This window comes from Lissotriton helveticus, chromosome 4_1 (genome assembly GCF_964261635.1).
Source record: "Lissotriton helveticus chromosome 4_1, aLisHel1.1, whole genome shotgun sequence".
NCBI lineage: Eukaryota > Metazoa > Chordata > Amphibia > Caudata > Salamandridae > Lissotriton > Lissotriton helveticus.
In genome coordinates this window covers 1,582,638,760-1,582,662,234 of record NC_136063.1, presented here as the reverse complement: position 1 = coordinate 1,582,662,234, position 23,475 = coordinate 1,582,638,760, and the positions used below count along the sequence as shown (strand labels likewise).

The following is a 23,475-nucleotide window of genomic DNA, read 5'->3' as shown; positions in this document are numbered from 1 at the left end:
TAAAACAAAATTAGAAACACGTGATAACACACGCAATCTTGTGATTCGAGTCATCCCAGGGAGATGCGGATTCACATACCTGACCTCTAATGAGGGAGAAAAGGTACCAATTGCATTCAAATCACACTTGTACACTAAGGCTGAAATGAAATTTAGCCCAACGGAAAAAATTCTTACTGCAACACAGACAGCTATAGCAAAAGAACGAGCCCTGGCACAAGGTAAACGAATAATAATCGTGACACCGATACCAGCCCTAGAGGCTGTAACGAAAGCAAGCATTCCAAATGCTAAGGCTCTCCATCCGAGATGGATACAATGGGCTAATTCTCTTCCTGCAACAGACGTGGCGTACGAATTTGATCCTTATTTAAAAACATAAGAATTTCTCCAATATGAATTTGAATGTCCTCCGCCGACCGAAATTTTGCCTCTAGAACACTACGGCTGTATAATATATACAGACGGATCAGCACAACCCGCGGTGGGGGGTAAGCAAGCTTACAGTGCTGCGTGCGCGATCGTTAAAGGTCGCTGGCACGAAGGAAAATTTAAACCAGCAATCACTAAAACACAATCTTTAGGAGATTGTACGGCTCAGCGAGCTGAACTACTGGCATTCAAGATGGCGCTTGAAAATACCGATCGAGAATTCCCCACACTCATAGTGTGCGATTCGTATTATTGCGTTCAGTCTTATAATGAATATTTGCAGATCTGGCTTCAGAATGGTTTTAACCTGATGCGTGCGGGCGGAATTCCGCCCGTACGCTGGGAATCTGTAAAGTGCATGTTACATGACGAGCTGGGCTCGTCATGAGCGTGCGAGGAGGCTACCTCATGACGAGCCCAGCTCGTCATGAGCGTCGAAGGGGTTAAGGATGCAAAAGGAGGCACAATCAAGCATAAAATGCTCTGGGAACAAGTAGTTCTTTTACAAAAAGAACTACCAAAGACTCACGTGATTCATACGCTGAGTCATCAACGTGATGGCGTTCACGTTGCAGGGAATTCATTGGCTGATGAGGCCGCGAAGGCAGCTGTGCAAACGGCTTCCGTAGCTGCCATCACCCGGTCAAAAACAAAAATAGACAGCGAAATATTACAAGCTGTCAGCGCTTCAGAAAAGGATTCGATAGAAACACTCCCGAAAGGCTTTCCAGTAAAATACTCATACACAACTGATGCGAACAATGTTCCTTTTGCTCGAATCCCTGGAGTGGGGGATAGGGCAATTCCAAACATGGAACACAGGTTAGGACTAATAATAGCGGCACACGAAGGGCTTGCTTCCATCCATGCTGGGGTCTCAGCCACAGTATCATTATTAAAACAGAGATACTGGTGGCCACAAATGAGAAGACAAACAAGGAACTATGTTCTAGAATGTGAAATATGTCAAAAAATGAAAGTATCAACGGTGAGACGTCCAGCGCAGACGCCCCTTCTAATCTCGGATAAACCATTAGCCTGTGTTTATCTAGACCACTGCGGTCCCTTACAAAGGGATGGTAACTATAAATATATCTTGGTCACAGTGGATTCATGCACGAGATTCATATGGATGTGGCCCCAGCGAACGGCTGACGCCAGAACTGTTATAAAAGATTTGCGAGTCTTTATCGGCACATACGCAATTGGCATGCTGCATTCGGACCACGGTCCTGCTTTTAGCTCTAGAGCTTACAAGGAGGCCATGGTCAGCATGGGCGTGGCATTGCGGTACTCTTGTCCATTTCACCCTGAGGGGAACGGAATTGTTGAAAGAAAAAACCGTGACATAAAGCAATCTATAACGGCAAAGGTATTAGGTTCGGGAGCTGGGTGGGTCAAACATCTAATAAGTGTCCAACGTAGTCTAAATAACTTGCCAAGAAATTCTCTGAAGGGATTCAGTGCGTACGAATTATTATTTGGAACTAGGATGTTGATCTCTGACATTGATAGTCAGACTTCAGTGGTGAAAGAAAAAAGCTTTGATATCAAAGACCGTTTGGCTATTTTGCAGGACTTAAACAAAACAAGAAAAGACCTGAGCAACATAAAATTGAAACAACAGCCAACAACCACTGAAGAACCACCACCTGTCCCAGCAAGACCTGTCTGGATTCCAAAAGTCGGGGATCTAGTCAGGGAAAAGATCGCGGTAAAGAAGGAATTTGGGCCTTCTTACAGAAAAGCAGTTCCTGTCTTGTCTATCAACGGGACAAGATCAGTTGTACTACCGCCACTTGCTGGAAAAAAGGAGAACCGAGTTGTATCCATCGACCTGGTAAAACCACAACATGTGGCTGATAACAAACAGTAGGCCAAGTGGACTCCCAATAAGTAGCAGAACACCAAGGTTTGCTACCAGTACAGAGGTCCTAACGAAGAGGCTCATCACATTCGAAACGCCTACAGAAGAACAACAAGGACTATGCAACAATGCAATAGAACTCAGACCTCTGAAAACCCAAATAAAAACATTTAGCAGAGACACACCAATCTATAATGAAGTACCAAGTGAAAATGCAACCAATGAACCAATTGGAACAATTGACAGAACTGCATCCGGCTACTTCATAAACTTCGATGATTCCTCTGAAGGCTTCAGTGAATCAAAGACACAGACATCATCAAAAACCTTTAAAGATAAAGCTAAAGAACTTTTGAAACAACTGAAAGAAACATATCTGATTTCTCCATGGATTGAATTTTGGGTGGGTTTTGGTGCATTTATCCTCATACTTTGGCTCATCATGATACTAACTTTGGGACGCTTCATTGAGGGAAAATATGCAAAAATGGACACAGCAAGTCAGAAAATCAACTTGATCCTCAAACCACACACATCTTCACACATCGAGAAAAGAGAACTTTCTTCAGTCAACTTCACAGCCAATCCGATACCTGGTGGGGTAGCCTGGGACAACACTGACTATGAAATTTATGGTCCGGTCGAAATCCTGAAATATACACACCAAATTAAGATCTCATTGAGTGACTTTGCAAAACCAAGCTCATTTGCTGATGATTGGGACTTCGAAAGCATTAATAATATGATGTCTGACTTAGTAATGTCTGCTAAATTTACCAAACATGATTATTTGCAGGGTTCTACAAATTATGATAGTATGTACTGTTATAACCACTATGGTAACCATTTTTTACATAGATCTGCACAACCTAGAAATGTTTTAAATTATAATCAATGGGAACATTGTGCAACCCCTCCAAAAGGAAGCTCAAGGACCTTCTATGACAAATATTCATACTTTTCAGGTTTTAACACAAGTAATGCTGAAGCATTCTATTTTAAATTGTCAAACAAGACAGGGACAAAGACCATGATAACCAACACAAAATTGATATATTCAGACTCATTCTTTGAAAAAATGAATACTTTTGGTTTTGATTATTGGGACAAGAATGTTGAATTGAAAAGTGTTTGGGGTACAAAAGAATGGCAAGTACAGGGTATAGAATCTATGTTTAGAGCCTGCATGATCCCAGAACAAATGATATTTTTAAATGACACTGTTCAACAATCCACCTGTCTTGGCCTAGCCAAAATCAAAGACTTAAATAAACCGTCTATTCCAAAGCCAACAATGTTCAGCAATAGCTCTACAGATGAAGAGATAGACGTAAATTATGTATTAAACCAAAACAGAACACATCCTGATTGGAAACAGTGGTTGATCTGGCCCACAGATACAAATAACTGTCAAGATAGATTCCTGAACAAAACACAGGGGTTCAAAATGACCAGGCCAGACCCTAGATATCCCCAAAGACATCACCCAGGGATAATAACCACCTACAGTGTGGGCAAATTATGCCTTCAATGGCTACAAACTTTCACACTGGCAGAAATTAAACAACACCTAACTTTACTTACTGATGGTGCTGACTTGCGTGATTTCATTATGGGACCGCGCAAACAGCGTCAAAAACGTTTCATAGCAGCCTCTGTATATGCAGCATACAATGAGGCCTGGAAGGTTACTCAAATTGAAACAGCAGAGAGAATACGGGAAATTGACCGTATTAATTTGGAAAAATCACTTTCTGTAGTGGACAATGGGTTAATGACTCTGTCCTCCAGAATTTTTTCTTTGGACAGCATTGTGTCTTCAGCAATCAACATATTGTTGCAAGACTTACTGTTATTACAACACGGTCAGTCACAATTGCGCTCTATTGTACACCGATCTCCTACGCTGATGACACCCAGCTCCTCTACCCTTTTAATTCCCTTGACTCTAAAGTCAAAGAGAACTTTGCTGAGGGTATGAGGGCGGTGTCACGTTGGATGGCGACGAACTGCCTCCAATGTAATGTCACAAAAACTGAGGTCATGCTCTTTGGTAAAGCAAGTATCCTCTGGTCCCCTGACTGGTGGCCAATAGATCTTGGCCCTGCACCTACATCTAAACATCATGTAAAGAATCTTGGGGTCAAGTTGAACCAAAAGCTAACCCTGAAGGAGCACACCAACTATATCGCAGGATTGTGCTTTTACACTATTGGCCTACTTAGACGTGTCTTTCCGTATCTCCCTGCCACCTACAGAAAGACACTTGTGCAGGCACTAGTGACCAGTCGTCTGGACTACTGCAACGGCCTGCTGACACTAGCGAATGCTGATGCAGTGGGTCATTTGCAGGTGGTCCAGAACACGGCAGCAAGACTGGTCATGGGCGCACCAGCCAGGACCCCCTCTAAACCCTTACTGAGGGAACTACATTGGCTCCCTATACGACAGCGCATCGATTTTAAGATCTGCTGCACGGTCCATAGATGTATCTATGGTGTAGGTCCTAAATACCTGTCTCAATCCCTGGTGCTATATCAGCCCAGCAGGTCCCTTCGTTCAAGTAACCAAGCCCTTTTAAAACCTCCGGCCACAAAGAAATCCAGACAAGGAGACCGCGCCTTCTCCTCGGTTGGACCCGCCTTGTGGAACAAATTGCCTCCAGATGTTAGATCTACCACTAGCTACCTATCTTTTAGGAAAACATTAAAAACCCTTCTTTATCAAGAAGCATTCTTGTTCACTTAAGTCCCCTAGATGCACTGACTGAAAATTCTATAGCTGGCTCAGCGCGGAGATACCCTTACGGGATTGATTCCAGCGCTATAGAAGAAATTAAAATAAAATAAATAAATTGGCTGGACGTTACAAAATCTGCGTTCAGGCTATGTGCCTTATCAACACAACGTCACTATTCCAAATCTTTAACCTTACTGATAGACAAATCAGTATGGCACAAAAGGGTGCTGATTATACAATCTTGAGCATTGAAAAACTCGAAAGATTACCAGTGACAATGTCAGAACGACCTGTCAGTGAATGGATAATACATGGGATAATAAATATTCCAATCTCAACCTTCAGGTTTCAATACTGCCAAAAATATATACAGGCTGGCATGTACGAGAAATTGGGAAAGGGGTACATTAAAACATCATGGAACCTGCCCTATTCACATGCATGTGTCAGTAATAAAGGACAGAAAGTGTTTCTTAGTGGCAATAATTGTGCGATGTCACTAAGCGGCACGCTTCTGTGTAACGGAATTAGTTTGCATGGAGCCTGTGAAGGGAATTCATACAACCTTTCATGTCACCAGCAAGGCGCACCTGCAACAGAAATAGAACCATTCTTTCAAAGACTCTATAATGGGAGTTACATTCTAATTGTAGACCGCAGATGTTGTAGTCTTATGCCCGGGACTCCTTATCTAGTATCTACGACTGCGAAGGTCAAGTGCTGTGGACGCTCATTGTTCCCCAGCTCCTTTCCAGACAGGGAGGCAAGGGCATGGCCCAATTTGAAAATTACTTCTATTCGAATAGATACTTTAAGCAGAATGAAAACAGTGCTTCTTCAGACGCCTACAAGGCTCACGTCATCAAAAGAAACTTATGATCTACAAGTCGCAAGGACGACTGCAGAGATACATTCATTATTATCAACTAATTCCCCCATACATTTCGCAGAAATACTAAACGAAATCTTAAATATTTCTGATACCAATGGGGTCTCAAAGGTATTTAAGACAGTATTTTCGATGGCATTAACACCATTCAAAGCCATACTGGGTATTTTTCCAGATTTCGTCCATTCGATTTTTGGCTGACTTCCCCTGATCGTGGGACTAATTGCAGGAATCCTATTCTTGGTCCTTATTTTTCGGTATGGCAACCCATGTCACAGACAAAACTCTTGCGACAAGGGAAGAAACAATCCTAGCCATTGCATACCGGGACCGGATATCAAAAATCCTGGGACTCTCCCGGCTTAGAGACCTGAACATGACTTGGTTTCTATCATTTCGACCAATGTGGCAAAGATGTGTTTTACCTGTATTAAGGTGTCTGCTATGCGGAGAAGAATGCGTGTTAGACACCTGTCTGACGCTACAATCGGATGCGCCAATGGATGCAGAAACATTGTTGAGCCCGATCAAGGTTCATGCTTTGTGCTGCCCTCAAAGGCTACCAATCCTGATGACGGCATTCGTGGAAGCTTCACCACTACGATTGATGGGTAGTGAAGTTCAAGACGAAAGCAGCATCGACCAGGTACGACCTTCTGTCAGCAATGCAAATCAGAATGTCAATGGAAACAATCATGCGCACGAATGCATGATTACACATATTTCCGAGTTAGTGGAACTTTCCCAGGAAGCTGTTGACAGTTTTTTCGAAAGCCTAAATGATATGATGTTCTCACCAGAGCAGAAATAGAGACTTTGAACAAGCTCGCACACGGCGTTCCCTGAATTCGGCCTTCAACTTTAAAAATAAAGTCACATGAACAATTTTCCCTCCAGTTCACGGACAGCAATTTTTCAGCAGCCCCAAAATATTTTTTCATATTTTTCGGGACACTATCTTCTGCTTAAAGTAAGAACTATTCTTAAAGAACTAAGGTTTCTAAATTTTAGATAGCTTATAGACATAGCTTATAGACATTAGCTGCCCGCTGGTATGTTCATAAATATTTTAAATATTTTATTCTGTGATGGAATGGTCTCGAACTTTTTTTCTGTATTAAGAGCCATTTCATGTGTAAATTCTCATATACCAAATAGCAATAATGTATACAAATGCGTGATTAACTTAGCATTATTATACAGCTTGAGTGCATACAATACATATGATTGCAACTTTTCCGTATATTTGAAAATTTCAAAATGCATTTATGTATTTTGGGGTGGTAAGGTATACACAATACTCTATAGTATGTTGTACTATGTTTTACTATGCATAGATTAGTAACTATGACCATAGTTAGCGTGGAGTGGGTGTGATGTATTCCTATAGGTTCTGGATCGATCCCCCTATTCCTGACCCTATTCTGGTTAAACAAACCAACAGGTTAACTAACAGTCAGCCCATGAGGCAGAAAACCCCCATGATGCAGATACCGTTATCTGACGCAGTCACACTACGGCACAGGAACGTGTTATCTGATTAGGTCATAACGCTTGCGATCTAATTAGACAAGCGATATTCCTCCAGCCCCTGATAAGGCATACGGAGTTCTCATAACAAATCAAACCTATGACAACCTGGGCAAAACCCTGCGGCCATTGTTTTGATTTCACCGAGAACTTCAGCAAAAGAATGTGCTAACGAGCAAGTCGTATGACATCCTTATTGACGTATCTATGTCCATCCTTACGTCAATCTCGGCACCTTAAAGGTATAAATATTACCGATATTGCCCTATGCAAACACACGCGGTGGTGACGAGACGGAGCAGCCATACTTGCCGAAGCCCAGAGCAGAGCAGACCCCGCTGGCACAGCCCCGCCTTCCTGACGCGCTGAGAACGAGACGCGCTGATTTCTCCTGCCGAGAGATCCAGCACCGACGCTTCCGGGTAGCCCTCGCAGGCAGCCTGGAATATCGAGACCAGAGAGAGAGATACCATCCCTCATTCAACCTAGATTCCAGGTACAGAACTGAATAACCCCTCACAGAGAATTCTTTAGTTATTCACTTGGCAAAAACAAACTTAACTTAAACTGTAACTTTCTATTCCCGCCCACGTATTAGGCTTAGGTCAGGTACACGGGGTAGGCGTATTTAGAAACACCAGTTGAGTACGTTTAGTCAAATGTATATGTGTATGTAATATATTTTATTCATTTTAAAACATCTTATGGCTTAGAAACCATATCAATGTTTTTACAGTATTATTTTATACTATTGCTTTTAATGTATGCACTTTACTTAGCTATAAGTATTGCAATAATATCGATCCATTTCTCTTGTATGAGAAAAGAGACTGATCAATAAATAACACCTTTTTATTGAACACGCCCGTCTCTTCCTTTTCTCTACAATCTGATGAGACTAAGAATGCACGTACTGACTGAGTAAAATAAATTGCCTTTTGTTCACACAACTCTCGAGATATACTCTTGATTAGGGGAGAGCAAAGTTGTCATGTTCTATGGTTGTCAGAAACTAAATCCCTTCTTGTCTAATCAGGGAAGTTAAGTCCTTCCTGAATATTCAAGAACGTTTCTAGTGAACTCTGAGCTAGCTGGCAAAACCCAAAACTTTAAGTCTAGTATCGACAGTAGTAGACCTAGTTAACGTCTGGCCTAGGCCTTTACTGCTGTAGGTATTATTCCAATGCGCAGAGCCTATTGGGATGATAGGAACTACACTACAGTCCTGCCTTTTCTGAATGAGTAAGGGCTGGGCTGAATAGACCTGGGCTGCATTCAGAGTAGGGGAGGAGTTCTCACTAGCACCTGAATAGGCCCGGTCGGCATTTAGAGTGGTGGGAGGAGATTTCCCTTCCACCTGAATAGGGCCTGTCTTCCTTACGCAATGCTGTCTCCACCTCCTGCCGGGCAGCTGCACAAGAGTGGACAGAACTGGTTTGGAATGGGCTCAGAGACCCTTGCACAAAGAGAACAAAGACAATTTGGGGTAAAAGTATTAGACCTAAAACCCCTGAACTTTAGAATACTTCTGGAATCAAGAGGAACCTTAGCCAGGGAGAAGAGCTGGAGAAACTGAGGATAAGTACTGCCCTTGCTGTGTGTCTGGGGTTGACCTGCGGAAACTGTTTTCTACCAAGGAAAGGAGGAGGACTTTGCTGTGTGCCGTGTCCCCTGCTTGAGGAAAGTCTCCATAGGCTTGAGTAAAGCTTGACTCCTGTTTTGAAGTCTTAGGAACACAAAGACTTCACCCCGAGCTCCCCTGAACATCTTTGCAGGGAGCTCAGACCTGCCAAGAGGTGCCTATGAAGGTCTAGGACCTCTGGAGGTTGTTTCTGCTGTTGGGAGCTGGAAAAGCAGCGCAACAATAAGGAAATCGACGCACCACTCTTCTTGTGACAACATCGTCTCTGTGCAGCAAGTTTTCCCCGATGCATCACCCATGGATCGGAGTCATCTCAGAATCGACGCATAGCTTCCCCCTACAGACTGGATCCGATGCATCGCTCTTCCGTGTACAGCGGAACTGTAGCATCGCATCCACGAAGGTCTCAGGAACGACGCATCTCTTTGTTTTTCAAAGCTTCTCATCGCTGCATCTGTTTGGCTTGGTGAATTTTATCACAACAACAGGTACTTTGCTAGAAATCACGCATCCATAGTTTTTTATGGACTCAGTTGCTAAAACCTTTTGAAAGTTATTTTTCTTAATACTTGTATGTTGGATTTTTGGTTTTTGGTCTTAAGTTTAGATAAAGATACTGTATTTTTCTAAACCAGTGTGGTGTTCTCACTGTGTTACTGTGAGTGTTGGTACAAATACTTTACACATTGCCTTTGGGATAAGCCTGTCTGCTCGCGCCAAGCTACCAAGGGGGTGAGCAGGGGTATCTACAGTGTGTATCCCCTTACCCTGACTAGAAGCAAGGGTCCCTATTTGGTAAGGTACTTACCTCTGCCAACTTGAGACACCCATTTCTAACACTAGTTCTAGACTAATCATTAAAGCAAAAGTCTGTGACCCCTCCTTCTAGTAGGGTTTTGGTGGAATCGACAATCACAAGGTCTGCTCTGCTGTGGTCCTGGTTCCTCTGCAACAAAGATAGGGAGAGGTGAGCCAAGGTACAGCCTCAGCAGGATATTGTACCTTTAACCTTTCACCACTGACACAGAAAAGTAATTTTGAGCTGCTGTGAAAATGTGCTGAGTGGAGAAGGGGAACCTTCTGTTATATGGGACCTGAACTGCCACACTGTGCCCAAGCTAGCATTGCCTGACTCATTCACTTGGGTTGGACCACTGGGTAAGTTGCCAAATTGTTAGTCTTTCATTTGATGGATGGGTAGCTGCGGAGAAGGCCGCTCTAGTGCTGTGCAGTCCCAGGGAGATTGGAAGGTATTTGATTGAAGCCTGACCAAGGAGGCTATACCATTTTGGGCCAAGGGTACCCGGTTGATAAGAGCATGAATCTTGAGACACCATTCTTGAGCAGGCCTTTCTACTTGTAATTTCTGTGTCACTTTCTGATGTTTGTGATGTATATGCAACAGTAATTTTCATCAAGATCTAATTTACAATTATAACCAGAATGATTCAGTGTGATATACTCAGTATGTTACAGGAAACATTAAATGATGAAAAAGCATATTTAAGAAAGATCATGAATGCAAAGAACAATATAAAAATTGTGACCAAGGTAACAGCCGGAAAAAGTGGTAAAAAAATTACAGCAACAGGCTGTATATAAAATACTTGTTGAATATGGTAATGTTTGTGATCTCCATGTAATTTAATTTATTGTACTCTACACAAAAATGATTTCTGGAAATGTCTTTACAGCTGTATATGGCAACATTGTTGTTGCGTATATAAGTACCCATGACCACCTAGGTTCTACGGGTTGTTCTTGTAGCTTATGCTGTTTGGGGATGGAAAGGCAGGCTTTTGTGGTCAGATGGCCCATGAGAATGGCTGGTAGCTGGTGAAAGCTGTGTGACTCTCATGGCTCCAAATCTACGTTTTCACACAGCCCATGGCGATTATCTAGTCTTGAGTGGAAGACAGATGTATTTGACTTCCTTAGAGACCTTGCTGGTAAAAATGTTGAATGAGTCCCACATATCAGCAATAGTCTCTGCCTAGGGAGTGCATTTGTGGCTTGGGTGTTTCCTCTACTCTGAACCCACGGTTATTGAAGTGGTCTACTGACACCAGGTCGATGGCTATTACATTTTATTTGTACCTTTCTGTGGTTGAGGTGTTTTTTGTAATATTGCTGTGCTTTTAATTAATGTACAAAAAATCGGAATTTGATCTGCTGACATGCCCCAAAGAGGCACACAGTTTTTTTCTGAATCAGGGATACCTTTGACATGACAATTATATACTGAAAAGAACTATGTTCACCTCCAGTCTGGCATTAATACCTTATTTCCATTGTCTGTCAAGTGGGAGGGGTCAGAGTGGTAAGCAGACCTTTCTAACATCTTTGACAACACTTGAAAGGACTGTTTTTTTTTTGTTGTTTTTTTTTCTCCGGTTATTATCATACCTGCCACAATTCCAAAATTGAATTTTAATTCGTACTAGCATTTGTAGTCAATTTGTATCTTCAACCTACATGCGTACTCATATCATGAACATTTTTCTTTGTTTTACAACACTTATACTGTAACATACGCTTAATTATGTATACTTTGAACATGCTCAATAAAAAAAAAAAAAAAAAAAAATGAAAGGACTGGTTCTCCTAATAAACTATGACAGTGTAGATCTACTGACTTAAGGATGGGCATTTAGATTCACAAACTTTGCTTGCTTTTCTAAATAGCCAGTCTCTCAAACAAAAGGAATCTCAATAGGGATGTGCATATAATATTTATTCTATGCAGAATACGAATAACAAGCATTGGTAAATGCATTAGGTTTTGGGTATGTGATTAATGATAAGCTGTTTTTTGTTGTGAGTTGTAGCTTGCTGAGTAGGTGTACAATATCAGTTACAGAAAGTCTGTTAAAGTGTTATGACTTGTTTATATACAAAAAGGCAATATAATGTTTTGCTACTATTGGTATAGTGCGGGCAAGTAGTAGCAACATTTTAAAAAATGAAATGAAAGAGGAAAATGATAGAATTCATTGATGTAATAGCAATATTATGTGTTTAGAGGAGTTCTTTTGGGCTTGGTGCCACTGCACCTGCTGCAGCATTTAAATCATGCCTCCAGTGACTGTAAAGACAAAGACAACTGTGATTGTTAAAATACTTCAGCTGAAGTAAAGTGAGTCTCATGTCCTGTAAAACAAAGAGGCCCAGCAGACAGGTACAACAATCCTTCAAACAAGCCTTCTTTCCAGTGTGCCTGCTTGCCTGAATGAAAAGCAGTAATTCTGCAAATGCAGAGGATGCTTGGGAGGAGTTATGGCTTTAACTGCTCGAATCACTCCAAGCATTGTGATGGCAAAGGTGTCTTTTTTTTGCATGGTGGTTAACAACTGGGATGTGAAGTGTGTGCTTTTCATCATAACGGTATTTACACAACGCTTGGTACCCCTGAGGAGGAGTTGAGGGACAGTTAGTTATGGTCTGATATTACTCAACTATACACTTTTTGAAGCTCCGTTTTATCCTAAAACTATTTGCACAGTTTGTAGCAGTCTATCTTATACCTTGTATAATGCAAGTATAAAATAATGAGTTACACATTCACAGTGCTTTCTGTCACAGGCCGTGACCTCATAGCTCTAAAAATACAAAAGTCACTATTCTCCACTGCACCAACCAAATTGTATTCTGTGGCTCTCTGGTTACACACAGAGATCTGTAGTGCATTAAATAAAAGAGGTTTCATAATGTACTGTGTAGTGCATTTCCCACTGGGCAACAACTTATTAAATGTATTTTTCCTTTAAGCTACCCATTATTTTATATGTAGCTAACTGATGGTGAAAGACTGAAAAAACTAACAAAATATTTTGGGGTTGATTCATGGGAGGCTTGCAACGCCGGAGCAAAACATTTTTTGAAGCTTCAGCGGCACAAGTGTCTCAATCATATCTATGAAACGAGGAATAGTCATCCTGTGTGGCTTTGCATGGCCTCATAGATATGGAGTAAGACAAAGCAGCGCAAGCCGCTGTGTTGTCTTACTCTATGTCAAGTTGGCGTTCCATAGGCTTTGTGGTGGGTGTTCACACACAGCACCCATGGATTTTGACGCTGCCCCAGATTTGTAAACCATGTAAACCTGGGGCCGCACCAAAACCTTATTCCTCCCCACAGCAGGCGTAACGAGGAGAAAATTTTCATTTCTATTCGTTTTTTCCTCTTTCCATGTGTGCATGTGTGCTGCATTCTGCAGCACATATTGAAAGAGGAAACCCCCTCTCAGGATTGTTTTTGTGCAAGAAGGTGCCCCTTCCTCCACAAAAACAATCCTGCCTATGTTAGTGCTAGACAGAAATTTGTACACCAACACAGAGGCAAAGGACAAGAATGCACCAAATTTCATAAATAAGGTGCATTCCTGCCTTTTCACATTGGAATAGGGCAGCGCAGCAAAAAGACTTGTGGCGCTGCCCTATGCGAATGCCTCATAAATGAGGCAATTTGTTTTTAGCCACACCTTTACCACACCCCCACGTTCACTGACCTTTAGTCTGCTAAACATTGTTTAATTAATTTCCCAATGTAAAAATGATTTGCTGTCCTCGGAAGCTTGTTTCCGGTCCAGGGAAGACATGGCTTGGCAGTTCGGGCTGGACTGTTCCCATGAGGCACAGGGTCAGACTGATTTGCATATAGCCATGTCTGAACTGGGGTGGCAGAGTGGGCTAAAGAACGGCGATGGATTAAACCCATATCTTTTGACTGGGTGTGATTGTTTGATTGATTCAGATGCTCCGTCCATCACCACCCCCTTTTGTACCGCTTTTGGCCGCCATAAGTGTGGCAGGGTATGCTCAGACGTGAGTCCCTTGCTCACTTTGCCACTGGATTCAAGCAAGCCGGGCTGAAGACGGCTGCAATGCCAGAAACCGGTCCTCGGAAGCTTGTTTCCGGTCCAGGGAAGACATGGCTTGGCAGTTCGGGCTGGACTGTTCCCATGAGGCACAAGGTCAGACTGATTTGCATATAGCCATGTCTGAACTGGGGTGGCAGAGTGGGCTAAAGAACGGCGATGGATTAAACCCAGATCTTTTGACTGGGTGTGAGTGTTTGATTGATTCAGATGCTCCGTCTATCACCACCCCCTTTTGTACCGCTTTTGGCCGCCATAAGTGTGGCAGGGTATGCTCAGACACGAGTCCCGTGCTCACTTTGCCACTGGATTCAAGCAAGCCGGGCTGAAGACGGCTGCAATGCCAGAAACCGGTCCTCGGAAGCTTGTTTCCGGTCCAGGGAAGACATGGCTTGGCAGTTCGGGCTGGACTGTTCCCATGAGGCACAGGGTCAAACTGATTTGCATATAGCCATGTCTGAACTGGGGTGGCAGAGTGGGCTAAAGAACGGCGATGGATTAAACCCAGATCTTTTGACTGGGTGTGAGTGTTTGATTGATTCAGATGCTCCGTCCATCACCACCCCCTTTTGTACCGCTTTTGGCCGCCATAAGTGTGGCAGGGTATGCTCAGACGTGAGTCCCTTGCTCACTTTGCCACTGGATTCAAGCAAGCCGGGCTGAAGACGGCTGCAATGCCAGAAACCGGTCCTCGGAAGCTTGTTTCCGGTCCAGGGAAGACATGGCTTGGCAGTTCGGGCTGGACTGTTCCCATGAGGCACAGGGTCAGACTGATTTGCATATAGCCATGTCTGAACTGGGGTGGCAGAGTGGGCTAAAGAACGGCGATGGATTAAACCCAGATGTTTTGACTGGGTGTGAGTGTTTGATTGATTCAGATGCTCCGTCCATCACCACCCCCTTTTGTACCGCTTTTGGCCGCCATAAGTGTGGCAGGGTATGCTCAGACATGAGTCCCTTGCTCACTTTGCCACTGGATTCAAGCAAGCCGGGCTGAAGACGGCTGCAATGCCAGAAACCGGTCCTCGGAAGCTTGTTTCCGGTCCAGGGAAGACATGGCTTGGCAGTTCGGGCTGGACTGTTCCCATGAGGCACAGGGTCAGACTGATTTGCATATAGCCATGTCTGAACTGGGGTGGCAGAGTGGGCTAAAGAACGGCGATGGATTAAACCCAGATCTTTTGACTGGGTGTGAGTGTTTGATTGATTCAGATGCTCCGTCCATCACCACCCCCTTTTGTACCGCTTTTGGCCGCCATAAGTGTGGCAGGGTATGCTCAGACGTGAGTCCCTTGCTCACTTTGCCACTGGATTCAAGCAAGCCGGGCTGAAGACGGCTGCAATGCCAGAAACCGGTCCTCAGAAGCTTGTTTCCGGTCCAGGGAAGACATGGCTTGGCAGTTCGGGCTGGACTGTTCCCATGAGGCACAGGGTCAGACTGATTTGCATATAGCCATGTCTGAACTGGGGTGGCAGAGTGGGCTAAAGAACGGCGATGGATTAAACCCAGATCTTTTGACTGGGTGTGAGTGTTTGATTTATTCAGATGCTCCGTCCATCACCACCCCCTTTTGTACCGCTTTTGGCCGCCATAAGTGTGGCAGGGTATGCTCAGACGTGAGTCCCTTGCTCACTTTGCCACTGGATTCAAGCAAGCCGGGCTGAAGACGGCTGCAATGCCAGAAACCGGTCCTCAGAAGCTTGTTTTCGGTCCAGGGAAGACATGGCTTGGCAGTTCGGGCTGGACTGTTCCCATGAGGCACAGGGTCAGACTGATTTGCATATAGCCATGTCGGAACTGGGGTGGCAGAGTGGGCTAAAGAACGGCGATGGATTAAACCCAGATCTTTTGACTGGGTGTGAGTGTTTGATTGATTCAGATGCTCCGTCCATCACCACCCCCTTTTGTACCGCTTGTGGGAATTGGGGGCATTTATGGTTGTTGATAGTTGCAGCGGCATCTGGTTCAGGTAAGTGCAGTGAGTCGGGCGGGAAGTCGACGGACGACAGAATCTGTATTATTAAATAAATAAATAATTCCTATTCCGTCAGCTTCCCCCCCTGCCACGCCCTGCCCAACCTACCGTGCTAACCTGAGACAGCTGCTGCCGGATAGTTGGCAAAGATGAGAAGGACTAAGTTCTATACATTTCCGTCAGGGGGGGTCCTTACACCTAAAACATTTTTAATGGGGGGGGCTCAGCATCATGTAGTTTGAAGACCTCTTCTGTTTGGTAATTGCACTTGTGACTGCCTCTGTGGTAGTAAACTATTGCAATATTTGGTGTTTAGAGGAGTTCCTAGAACTTTGGGTCTCGGTGTCACTGCACCTGCTGCACCATTGAAATGATGACCCTAGTGCCTGCAAGGTAACTGCATTTGTGACTGCCTGTTTAGTACTAAGATTTAGAAATATTAGGTGTTCAAAGGAGTTATGACAACTTCTGGACCTGGTGCCACTGCACCATTTAATTCATGACCCTGTTGTCCGCAAGGTAACTGCACTTGTGACTGCCTGTTTAATAGTAAAATAATGCAATATTAGTTGTTTAGTGGGGTGTCTGGAGCTTTTGAACCGAGTACCACTGCACCTGCTGCACAACTGCAAGGTAACTGCAATTGTGACTGCTTGTTTAGTAGTAAAATATAGCAATATTAGGTGTTTAGAGGAGTTCTGACAACTTGTTGGCCCGGTGCCACTGCACCTGCTGCTCCATTCAAATCATGATCCTAGTGCCTGAAAGATAACTGCACTTGTGACAGTCTGTTTAGTTGTAAAATATAGCAATAATCGGTGTTTAGTGGGGTGCCATGAGATTTTTGTCCCGTTGCCACTGCACCTGCTGCACTATTGACATCATGACCCAAATGCTTGCTAGATAACTGCACTTGTGACTGCCTGTTTATTTGTAAAATATATCAATATTAGGTGTTTAGAGGAACTCTGATAACTTTTGGGCCTGATGCCACAGCACCTGCTGCACCATTCAAATAATGACCCTGTCGCCTGAAAGATATCTGCTCTTGTGACTGCCTGTTTAGTAGTAAAATATAGCAATATTTAATGTTTAGGGGAGTTATGAGAACGTTTGGCCCCTGTGTCACTGCACCTGCTGCACCCCTTTAAATCAAGACCCTTTTAACTGCAAGGTAACTGTAATTGTGACTACCGGTACAGTGGTAGAATATTGCAGTATTGTGTGTTTAACAGACTTCTGACAACTATTGAGCCTGGTGATACTGCACCTGCTGCACCAATCAAATCATGCTCCTGTTGTCTGTAACTGAACTTGTGGCTGCCTGTTTAGTTGTAACATATAGCATAGCTCTTGTACCTTTATTTTTAACGTGCAATGTTTATTACAATATTTAGAATTTAATCTGAATATCCAAATGGAATACGTTGAAAAAAAACAATCCTATAATGCCTACAAAATGCAAAGAAAGGTACTGAGGCATGAATAGGCATGAATAGGAAACACCACGTTCTAAGGCTAAAGCATCTGCTTTACACAACTTAGTAATAAAAAGCAAACATTTTAGCATTCTCTCACGCTGTCTGCCTTTTCAGTGGGAAGAAATCTTATCTTGACCTTGAATGGGGCTTAAACAGTGTGAACAGCTTTAATAGAAGTATCATAAATATGTGCAGCCAGGGGAAGTCAAGAAAAAAAAATTCCTCACAAAAGCGAATGAACACAGTAATTAGGCTTTAAGAACTGATAAGAGCCCCCTCTTAAGATGTATTAAATGCACGAGATTTCACCTGCATGCTGAGCAGGTGAAACCTAAAAAGGAAAATACAACATGTAGCAATTATTACTATGCATAACTGCTGCTACTTTGTTACCACTTCTACTCGTTGAGGAAAACTCGCCCAAAAGACTGTTGTGTACTTAACTTTGAAGTGGGTATCAGACTTTGAATTTTTTATTTCGAATTTCCATAGATAACTTTACATTGAAGCATAAGCATCTATCAGAGCCCTACTTAGGTTCCATTTATAATTTGCATAATTAATCATTTTAAACCATTTAACTATTGTATATTTATTTTAACAATAATTACTGGGTCAAATAAATTAATTAGAAAACATATAGCAATAAGAGACGGTTACTACATAAAGATCTGATAAATTAATGAAACTGTAAAATGTCAAAAAGGACTAGAAAGCTTTACATTCTCATTATATGAATGGTCACCCTCGTTGCACTGGGGCAGATACAGTTCAAGATTTAATAAGGCACTAACCTTTCATCAAGTAAAACCGATTAGTTACATTTAGCTCCTTTGTTGAAATTAAAAGGAGGCCAAATCCTTCCTAATGGGTAAATTCCTCGTCTAAACCCTTACCTTCAACCGCCACAGAGACCCTGATCAATTCACGGCTATTGCCTCTTTCCGATGACCTTTCACCCCACCAAAAACCTGGGGCCTGTCTTCAGCAACTGTAATGTAAACTATACTTTGTATCTCTCCATCCCTCTTGTACTCAGCACCCCCTCCCAATGTATGGTATACTCTTGTGATTCCATGCCTCTTGTACAACTCTATGACTCTGTAAAGCGCTCTGATACCCTAACGGGTCAAGTTCGCGCTCTATAAAACACAAAAATAAATAAATAAACACAATCCAGAATGTATCACCTTGGCTTTGATAGTATTAAGGCTATCCTGGCTGGTTCGCAACAGGGACGTGAATAATTGACCACCAATTTTGCTGGTGAAGTGCTCTTAAAACATTGAGTCTGTGTGAGTAACAAACAACACAATTAGCTTTTTTTGCACAAGAGCCAAACAAGCAAAACGTTTTGTCATACAATTCTATACAGAAGGAATTAATTCATAGTTTGCGCACTCCTGCTTAGTCATTATCTGGATATGCCATCAAAAACCATGCTGTTCTAAAAAGTCTTAATGATGGTTCATTTGGCATGTTCATCCAGTTAGTTATCCCAGGAGGTAAGATACATTCGCTCACATGTACCCTGCTGCCACCCAAGGTACAGAGATTATAAGAAAGCTTAGTCACTTTCCACTTTATTTTTACAATGTGTAGACTTTTCTGTATTCAATATTTTTTTCGAAAAATATGGATATTTTCAAATGCTTTACCCAATTCAGCAAACCCGTGGTTATCAAGTGTTTATCCTTTTGGCACTTCAAAATGTGCTGATATGGTGTTTTTCCAGTGCTTAAAAATGGATTTATGGTTATTTTTTATCCTAGAATGGACCATCTCTAACTTGAAGTGATCGAAATGTTTTCACTTTTTTGTTTTTGTTTTTGATAAGCTGCTTTGACGTAAAGCTCCTAAGATCAGGCTCTATATTATGTTGGCCTGACTCCATCTTGGCTAGTGGAGGTCACCATCTTCTCACCCTTAAACAATTGCATTCACCATCTTTTCCAATTTAGGTAGAACCATTGTCATGTCTGCCATTAGATGTAGACGTTAGCTGGCCTTATGTCCCTAAGAACTGTGAAAGTGACAAGCCATTTGAGTGATGACGTACATACAACGCTTACTACTGTATTTGTCTCAGTCATATGTCTACTTTTCATCATGTCATGGACATCTAACCAATGTAATGTAGTATGAATTGGCATCCTTTTATCTTATATGTTCATAAGGAAACTTCTGCAATGCACACCTTGATGCACATAATGTATATAAGACATTCCTAAACTTATGTCAGAAATTCTAATTTCTGATAAGATTTAGTATATAAGGACTACTTCTTGACTACTTGTCAGGAGAGGTTCTTCACCCAGATTTTTGCACGAGATTCTGCCAGAGATGGTCTCACCTACTGCCAGCACACTTCGCAGATGCTGCATCTTTCCTGAAGCTGATAAAGCTGAGTCCCAGAGGAATAGCGACAGACTGCTAATGCACGGTGTGTTTGCCCTTTGGCAGGGACACTGTATTTATGTCGCTGCTGATAAAGACAGCCTTTGCTGTCAACAACAGGAAGATGTATGGTGAAGCAGCCAAGACTCCGGAAACCGGGGGCTCACGGTACGATCCCCGCTGCCGGTGGCAGATCAGCCCAGCACCATGTGACTCTGGGCAATAGCTCGCTTAATCTTCCAAATTGCCCCCAGCGCCTCGACACCTTTGGGTTATTGTTTGCGCTTTACAAATACCGGACATTGCACAACAAGGTATGCAGTTTTTCTTTTCTCCCCAAGTAATTCTAGACTGCAAGTTGCTCTGCCTTCCATGCTCTCTTAGTGTAGCGCAAAGAAATTAGTATTAGGATGTTAGGTTTTAGATGACTTTTTAAAACATGCTAGAAATTTTATTTTTATTCTTGTTAATTATAACGTGCTTTCTTGCTGTTTTTATAATATTCTGTGGAGCTGTTTTAGATGTACTGAGAAACAGAGTGTTCCTGTAGTATTAATTACTTTTACTCAAAAGTGTTCATTCATCTTAGTACAGTGTGTGTGTGATACTGTGGATAATGAAATAAGGTTTGTTGCTGTTTCCACGGTGCCCCTGATCCCTTTATGGGATTGTTAGTAACCTAAAAAAAATGTCTCTATCCCAATTGCTCATTAAATATTGTTTTGCAATGCTACAATAACCTGTCTGTCAGATGTATTGCTGGTGCATTGAACCAAGCTCACCAGTGGATGGAAAAGCACACCTTGTAAAGCTACACTAAAGTCGTAGCTTATGCAACAGCTTGAAGTCTCCCAGGTAATCACCAACCTTGTTTGCCGGCTCGACGCGATTAAGAGTAGACAAAAGTCAATGGCCCCATCTTCTAGTTTTGAGACGTGGGTGAAACACCTGAATAAAAATAAATGAGTATATTTGAATTGAGGTGGTGAGGAAATCATTAAAGATAAATCAGAGCAGATAAGTGTGCTTCTGAGTGCAGCAGTTATTGTTTATGAGAAAGCACATATGCAAAAGAAACTATTGGAAGGATCTTTTCTTGTTCATCTCACAATCTTCTTTTACTTATGATAGAGACAGGCACCACAGTTCATGGCCCTAGTTACACAGGAAGGTGTCGTGCAAAACCACATCTGAACTTCTGCATGAAATGATGGTCCCCTTAGAAATAAGTAATAGCCAATTCCTCAATTCCCCAGATCTTCACTTGGTGATTTCAGTAGCTGAAATATACATGCAAAAGCAAAAATCTGGGCAGGCAATTGGTTTTACAACCCCCACAAAGTTAATAGGTTACGTGTAATGAGGCCCTTTGATTCAAGTACCTTCTCTGCTCCCACCTCACAATTGCAATAAAGTTGTACACAAAGATCAGACCCCTAACTCTTTCCATGATGGTGGACATGGACTGCAAATATCTTTGAAGCCACTAAGTTATATTGTCCTTATTCAAAGAGAGTAAAATTGGGTACATTAATTATTAGGTTTACAAAGTGGCTCAGAACACTGTGCATTGACTCAATGTAGCTATTGCAAGGATTTACAGTAGTACCCTGCAGGTTCAAGACTGCTCTCTTGTTGGTTTAGTGACATTGCACAGCAGATGTTGAGATTCCCCTTCATTCTACTTTGCTGTCACATTGTTGTAAACGCTGGAAAAACTCCCAGGAACTTCTGTACAGCTGTGGCTCAGTGTGTTGAGCTATAACTGGGCCTCATTGCTAACATGCCTCCCATAACATACCCACCACAACACTACTAGTTACCTTATACTTTAGTGTCTCTTGGCAATGACAGCTAGCTTCTCATGAGCAAAACAATGTCTGCTGCCTTTACCCACTAAACAGGTTTCCTCATGGGGCCTGTGTTGAGGTAGCTGACACAGCCAGCAGCTGCTGCTGAGAAGACATGGATGAGGTCTTGAAGCCTGGCTGAAGTCCTGGTCTGTACTGCTTCGTCTGACTCCAGTGCATTTGTGCATAAAGACCACATGGAGTCAGAGGAGATCAAGATAGCACAGCACTTTGTTGTGTGCCACCTCTAGGTCAGTTGCTGTTTTATTTTAATGTCTTCCTCCTACAGCTTCCTTACACCCATGCAGGAAACAACAGTTAAAATACAACCCAGACCTCTGTGTTGTAAGTCATTGGCTTCTGAACCGACAGCAAGGTGCTGGCCTGATGAGCATTACATCCTTGAGCAGGGGCGTAGCTTGGTCAGTACGTTTGGGGGGGTGAACTTCAGATTGCCGAACAATCGCGTTGGTATGTCTTGTAAAAATACATTATATGAGAAGCAGGACATGAGAGGGGCTTAATGAGCAATGCGTTCTGAGTGATTAGACACAATATTTTTCAAACTAACCAACATTTTGGAAGACATTAATAACAGGGACAAGAGAGTGAGTGTGTGTGTGTTTTTGTGAAATTACTAGTGAAATCCGACAGGCACCTCACCATACGCAACTGAAAGCACTTTTACACAACTATTTACTACAGAATAAATTTTTTATGGGGGGTAAATACTCAAACACTCACCTTAAGCTATGTCCGAGGCTGTGAGATCTGGGGTACTGTGACCAGTGAGCAGCCACCCTAATTTTCATTAGATGTATCATCTCCCAACATCCTTTATAAATACAGGGTCAGGAATTACTACCTGGGCTGAATGCATCACTGACTTGTAAGTGGGAGACAGGGTTTCAGCAGGTGGTGTGACCATCGCTTATGTGTAGGGATGCCCATGCAAGGCACCAGAGTCTTGCAGAGCATGGTCTGCATATTTGCTGCTTGCAGGGAAGCCAAGCCCTTTCTTATTAATTTCAAATGCCCTCTTCAGTGGCATAACACAAAATAATTCTTACCCTCCACACTGCCTACAGAATATGAAGAGGGGCTTGAGTCTCCCATACCTCACATGTATTTATTGTTCTTGGGCTGAATGGTGGCTCCCTGAAGGGTTGCCTCCCTTGTGCTGCAGGGACCTCCATTACACCCCTGGACCTCTGATGCTGAGAGAGGAAGGAGACAGGATCCATTAGATGTCCCCATGGATGGTAGTTGGCAAGCGATGGAGAAATTTGGTGTTTGCATGGACTCGATTATTCAGTGCCATGGCTGATATAGTTGCAGTTTGGCAGATTGTTGCTGTACATGCACTCTTTGCAATGTCACATTGTCTCCTGTACCCCCCTCATTTAGTCTGTTTGTTGCACTTGAGAAAAGAAGCACCTTCTGAGTTCCGAATGGGCCGTCTCCGGTAGTAGCTGCAGAAAAACAGCTCGTGATCGGTCATTGGAAGAGGCGTGAGTCAGCTCATGGAATTTTCTGTTTTTCCACAGCAACCAACAGCATGACCTCAAGAAGGGTTTTATTGATTCTCAGACTCTTTTTAGTTGACCAACTATACAGGTGTCCAGGTTAGAGCTACAGTATCCTTCCACCCAACCTCAGTGTTTAACAGGGGCATTGCCCCCAGACTGTTGTGAATGTATCTAGGACCCTATTTAAATATTCCCGATTCATGCCCTTATGTGGTTATAACAAAACATATCCTTATAAAGGCATAAGAATCATATCCATATTTAGTC

At 42.7% G+C, this 23,475-nt stretch overlaps 1 protein-coding gene and 1 long non-coding RNA gene across 3 annotated transcripts in view; one reads left to right on the top strand and one right to left on the bottom strand.

Moving 5' to 3' along the window:
* The window catches only part of SUGCT (succinyl-CoA:glutarate-CoA transferase), a 3,526,579-nt gene that overhangs the window by 1,320,989 nt on the left and 2,182,115 nt on the right, over positions 1-23,475 (top strand). The gene's annotated exons all lie outside the window — the stretch shown is intronic.
* Positions 1-23,475, bottom strand: part of LOC144829255 (uncharacterized) — a 74,401-nt gene that overhangs the window by 15,866 nt on the left and 35,060 nt on the right. The window contains exon 2 of the long non-coding RNA XR_013610617.1: positions 20,697-20,777. This is a non-coding gene — a long non-coding RNA (uncharacterized LOC144829255). The remainder of the gene's footprint in view (positions 1-20,696; positions 20,778-23,475) is intronic.